Consider the following 6,426-nt stretch of genomic DNA (forward strand, 5'->3'; position numbering starts at 1 on the left):
CTAATCACATCCTGGTGCTCTACCCTATTTGCAGATCGTCCGGGCTAGTTCTTCTCCTTCCTTTTCGAGTTACAGAGAACAGTTCACGAGAGACAGTGGACCCTACTTCTGGGCTAGCTGACCCACCCTAGGAGGGTTGTGAAAGAAATATAAGAGGAAGACCCGCATTCAGAGCCCTGAGGGGAAACCTCACACCTGAGACCTCAGGAAGGGAGGGTTTAGGGAGGGAACTTCTAGAAACAAAGAAGGTCAACCTGATTCCCTGGGGAGGGGCTCTTTCTAGGATGGGTGTGGTGGTCCACAGCCTGCCTGTACCCTTGGGGGCTGGGAGGGGAGAGGTGAGTGTTTGGTCAGAATCACCTGGGGGTCTTGGGTTCCTGCCAGGCTCTACTTGCAGAATTCTTCCCAAAGATCTCCCCTGTCCTTAGTTTTTTTTCACCCGCCTCTGCAGCCTGGGGACACAGGTTTTCACAAAATGATTTGCTTTTTGTGACCACCTCTCTGCAGGCGTGGCAGCTCCAACTTCAGAGACCAGGAGCCTGGAAGCATTTCCATCCCCGCTTTCTTGGAAAAGAAACCAGGGGCAGCAGGAGGCCTGGCGTGTTGCAGTCCAGGGCGACTGAGCGACTGAACTGAACTGAACTGAGCAGGACACGCTAGGTTCACAGTGCGTATGGGCTGAGCCAAATGCCTCTGAAAACGATGCCCTAAATGCTATCTGATAATGATCGGTGTTGTCATAAGTTACATCACACATGAATTAACACCTGAGAATGTTGTTGCTCTACTTCCTGTGTGTGTTTTTCTAGGTTTTATGAATCAACTGCTACAGTTCATTCTCTGCTCCATTTAGAGAGCTCTATTTTCCCACATCTTTAAAGTCCAATTGAAGAAGGAATTCATAGGGCCTGGAGTCCATCTCAGGCCTGTCTGTGCTGATCGTGGGTGGCCACCTCTCCAGTGGACTCTGAACTCTGTGCTTAGCGCCTGTGGGAATGATAATGGAAGGATAAGACCCCCCTCTGGACAGGGGAATCTTGAAGAAGAGAAAACAGACACTAATCACCCCTGCCTCCGGACACTATCTATCACAATGTAAGCACAGGCTTATCGGTTATTAACTATTTGGAATGTAACTGCGGGCTTATTGATTATTGACTGTTTGAACACATAACACGTGAATGATGGGGTTACTGTAGTTGTATTTACCCTTCCTTTGTTTATGTAAGTCTCAAGGGAATTGGGGTAGTGGGTTTGGACACGTACACATGGGGTATAAAAGATTTTCACAAACGCTGGACGGGGTCCTTGGCTAAGAGGAGACTCTGCCTTGGGCCCGCCGCCGTAATAAACTGCACTCCACTATCTGCATTGTCCTTCTGAGTGAGTCTGTTTCCCTGAAAGCGTGGCTATAACATTTGGTGCATTGGCCGGGAAACTCCTCACTTTGAGGAGACAGGTCTCATTTGAGGCCACCCCGAGGCTTTGTAGCTTGAATCTCCTAGAGGGGGGAAGGCGCCTCGCCCCTCTGGAAGTATTCAGCCTTTCAAAGCCCGGTTTCTTCGCTTTGGCAGGTAGTGAACGGCAGCAGGGAACTGAGCGCTCAGGTGAGGAGGAGCCCACCCAGCAGGGTGGAAGAGGGGGCCTGATCACCCCCCTGGAGGGACCAGAAGGGAGCCGCATAGGAAACTGGTTTGGGTTGGTGACAATAGCTGCTCGGCACTGAGGCCGACGGCCGTGCCAGGGATGAAGAGAGGGACTTAGGGTTTAAGAAGGCCAGTCAGGAGGTGTGTCCACGCCGTCCTAGGGAACGTGCCGAGCTGTCGCCACAGGTTTTTCTTTTTTTCTTCTTTTTTTTTAATATATATTTATTTATTTATTTGACTGCATGAGGTCTTAGTTACAGCACATGGGATCTTGTTCCCTGACCAGGGTTTGAACCCGGGCCCCCTGCATTGGAAGCACAGAGTCTTAGCCACTGAACCACCAGGGAAGTCCCAGGTTTTTCTTTTTTTTACAAAGAGGATATTGATTTCTGCATGCTCGTATTCTGCCCTCCCCCAGGAGGTACCCATCTGCTGTGTGACCCATCATCTCCCCTGCCAGTGGAGACAGGTAAATTGGCTTCTCAGGAAGGCCCTGGGACGTGGGAATCCAGAGGTAAGAAAATGGGAGGAAGGCCACTGTATTGGAGAATATGATTAAGAATTTTAAGAAAGGATTCGATGGAGACTATGGGAAGAAAATGACACCCGGCCGGCTGCGTACCCTTTGTGAAGTCGAATGGCCTTCAGTGGGAGTTGGCTGGCCACCAGAGGGAACTATGGACTTAAATCTCATAAAGGCAGTCTATGCTATAGTTACGGGAAAGCCCGGACACCCTGATCAGTTCCCGTACATAGACTCTTGGCTGGGAATAGCCCAAGACCCCCCCAAATGGGCCCGTTTTTATGCTCATGGCGGGGAAGGAAAAATCTTGATGGCTCAAAAGATAACCAAGGATGAGAAGGAAATTTTACAGGACCCTGAAGGAGATGAGCTTCCCCGACCTCCGTATTGGATGATGGTTCTGCCAGCTAGTAACACCGTGGCCACCGGAGGAAGCAGCCAGGGACCGGTAAGCCTCCCGGACTCCTCAGGGGTCCTGACAGCTCCACAGGTTGTAGAGCCACCCTCCCAGCAGGCTCCAACCTCAACTGGAGGGGCAATGAGCCCACCGGACTCTACCACCCCGGATGCTGCTCCTACTTTCCCTAAACTCTACCCTCCACTCCCAGTAAGTACTCACGGACGACGGGGAGGAACCACTGGAATTAAACAAAGGCTCCGCTCTGCAAAAGAGCCAGAGGAAAAAATACCCTTGCAGATGCCCTTCAGAGAAGTTCAGCAACCCCCAGTGATAGGGGAGGATGGTAATTATCACCAAGCTCCTGTAACCTATTACTATCAGCCCTTTTCATCAACTGATATACTGAACTGGCAAAAACACACCCCCTCTTACTCGTTGGAACCCAAGCGTATGACTAGACTAATGGAGACTATTTTCCGCACTCATCTACCAACCTGGGACGATATAATGCAATTACTATCATCCCTCTTCAGTACAGAAGAGAGATACAGGATCAACGCTGAGGCAAGGAAATGGTTACAGGAGATGGTCCCTGAGGGCACTGCTAACCCAGAGAGGTGGATAGAACAAGCCTTCCCCACTGACAGACCTAACTGGGACTATAATACAGAGGAGGGAAAAATCCAATTAGAAAGATACGGGACAGCGATTATACAAGGGCTTAGAAGGGGAGCCCGGAGGCCGATGGACATGTCTAAACCGGCCGGAATAGTTCAGAAGGGAAACGAGTCACCCTCCGAATTTTACGAGAGGCTTTGTGAGGCCTACAGACTCTATACACCCATAGATCCAGAAGCTACGGGCTCCCAGATTGTTATAAATTCGTCATTCATCTCGCAAGCATTTCCTGACATAAAACGAAAGCTTCAAAAGACCGAGGGAGTTCTATCCATGTCTAGCTCTCAGTTGATTGAGATAGCAGACAAGGTGTTCCGGAATAGGGACGCGGAAATAGAAAAGAAATACGAGAAGAGGGATAAAGACGAGCAGAGGAGAACAGATGAGAGGTTTGCAATGTTGGCTGCTGCGCTTGGAAAGTCTTCCGGAGACTTTTCCACCGCCAGAGCAAAGAAGACCCCCCTAGCTTCGAGGTCAGGACAGCCCTCCAACCGGTCCCAACGGAGGCCACGGGCTCCATTACAGCCAAATCAATGTGCCCGATGCCGCGGGTTTGGCCATTGGAAGAATGAGTGCCCAGAAGGAAGAAGGGAAAATAAATCCCTCCCAGTTGCAGAACTCACTAACATAGAGACTGAATAGGGACGCCGGGGCTCAAAGACATCAGGTCCCTGAGAGCCCATGGTAACTTTAAAAATTGGGGACCAAGACATTGACTTTATGGTGGACACCGGGGCAGAATTGTCTGTGGTAACTAAACCAGTGGCGCCACGGTCTAAAAGGACTGCTGCTGTAACTGGGGTTTCAGGAGAAGAAATGGTTAAGTCGTTTTGCCAGCCCAGAAAATGTCAGATGGGGGGTCACCAAGTGACTCATGAGTTCCTCTATATCCCTGAGTGCCCAGTACCCCTGCTGGGGAGAGACTTACTCTCCAAACTGGGAGCACAAGTGACTTTCTCTCCTGAAGAGAGGTCCACTTTTCGGGTGGGCACAACAACCTACTTACTCTCCCTCTCTGTGCCCCCTCAAGACGAATGGAGGCTACATGAGCCTCCTGGAGATAAACAAGACCAGGCAACAGAGTTGGAGAGAAGGCTGACTCAGCTGTTCCCTGAGGTCTGGGCCGAAGATAACCCCCCTGGGCTAGCTAGACACCAAGCCCCTGTAATAATAGAACTCAAACCTGGCGCAACCCCAGTGAGAAAGTGTCAATACCCAATACCCATAGAAGCCCGAACTGAGATTCTGCCTCACATCAACAGGCTAAAACAGGCAGGCATCCTGGTGGAATGTCAATCAGCCTGGAACACACCAATCTTGCTGGTAAAAAAGGAAGGAGGACAAGACTATAGGCCTGTGCAGGATCTAGATTGGTCAATCAGGCCGCTGTAACTCTGCACCCGACCGTCCCAAACCCCTATACCTTACTTAGTCTCCTCCCACCTAAGACAAGGATCTATACTTGTTTGGACCTCAAAGATGCCTTTTTCTGTATACGCCTAGCATCACAACCCATCTTTGCCTTTGAATGGGAGGACCCCATCGGAGGCAATAAGCAGCAGCTCACCTGGACTCGCCTCCCGCAAGGATTCAAAAACGAGCCAGCCATCTTTGGAGAAGCCTTGGCCTCGGACCTGGAACCTTTCCAGCCTGAAAGGTATGGATGTTGGCTCCTGCAATATGTGGACGACCTGTTGCTGGCCGCTGAGACCTGGGAAGAATGCTGGGAAGGGACCCGAGCGCTCCTCCAATTGCTGGCAGAAGCGGGATACCGAGTGTCCAGGAAAAAGGCACAAATCTGCAAGGAGAAGGTAAAGTATTTGGGGTTTGTCTTAAGGGAAGGCACAAGGTTGCTGGACCAATCTAGAAAGGAAGTAATTCTGAGGCTCCCCACGCCTAAGACTCGGCGGCAAGTCAGGGAGTTCCTAGGGACCACTGGATTCTGCAGGATTTGGATTCCAAGGTACTCTCAAATAGCCCAGCCCTTATTTGAGCTCCTGACAGGGCCTGAAGAAAATCCTGTAAACTGGACTGAAAAACAGCAGGAAGCCGTTGAGGAGCTGAGGCTAGCAACCACCTCCGCCCCCGCCTTGGGATTCCCAGACCTCACCAAACCATTCACCTTGTATGTGACTGAGAAAGATAAAACAGCCATGGGGGTTTTGACTCAAACCTTGGGAACGTGGGACAGGCCAATAGCTTATCTTTCAAAGCGACTTGGTCACGTTGCCACCGGTTGGCCTGGCTGTCTGCGGGCAGTGGCCGCAGTCGCCTTACTGGTACGTGAGGCCACAAAGCTGACTTTTGGCCAGGACGTGATCGTAAAGGTCCCACATGAAGTCAACACCCCTTCGAGGAGACCCCCACAAATGGCTGTCAAATTCCCGGATTATTCAATACCAGGGACTGCTATGTGAAAACCCCAACCTCCGTATTGAACCTTGCCAGGGTTTAAGCCCGGCAACGCTTCTCCCAGTGGGAGAAGGAGGACCCACTCACGATTGCAAGGAAGTCTTAGACGAGGTCTATGCTAGCCGTCCAGACCTCTGAGACAGGCCAATTTCAAATCCTGACTGGACTCTGTATACTGATGGCACCAGCCTGGTAAAGCTAGGACAGCGACTCTCAGGCTATGCTGTAGTTACAGAGAGGACTGTTATAGAGGCCGGCCCCTTGCCACAACACTGGTCAGCCCAACGAGCAGAGTTATGGGCCTTATTCCGGGCACTGCAGCTGTCAAAGGGCAAGAGAGCGAACGTCTACACTGACTCCCAGTATGCTTTCGCTACACTCCACGTACATGGGGCGCTATACCGGGAGAGAGGCCTTCTAACGGCCAATGGAAAGGACATTAAGAATAAGGAAGAGATCCTGATTCTGTTAGACACTGTCTGGAGCCCCACGGAGGTAGCAGTCATGCACTGCCGTGGGCACCAGAAGGAAGACACCCCACAGGCTCGAGGAAATAGGCTGGCTGATGAGACCGCCAGGCGAGCAGCCGAGGACAGGAAAGAATCTGGGGAAATCTCCATGAGGACATTTGTCCTAGTTGAGCTACCCGAGCTGGCCCTAGACTCCCCGACATACACCAAGGCTCAAAACCAGCTAGCTGAAGCGGAGGGAGCCACCAAAACAGAGAAAGGATGGTGGGAACTGCCAGGTGGTAAGCTACTAGTGCC

General features: G+C 51.3%; 1 non-coding gene across 1 annotated transcript; it reads right to left on the bottom strand.

Moving 5' to 3' along the window:
* Positions 1-1,920: 1,920 nt before the first annotated feature.
* TRNAG-UCC lies at positions 1,921-1,993 on the bottom strand. Its single transcript has one exon. It is a non-coding gene; the product is annotated as a tRNA-Gly (tRNA).
* Between the last annotated feature and the right edge of the window lie 4,433 nt (positions 1,994-6,426).

Source organism: Cervus elaphus, chromosome 4 (genome assembly GCF_910594005.1).
Source record: "Cervus elaphus chromosome 4, mCerEla1.1, whole genome shotgun sequence".
NCBI lineage: Eukaryota > Metazoa > Chordata > Mammalia > Artiodactyla > Cervidae > Cervus > Cervus elaphus.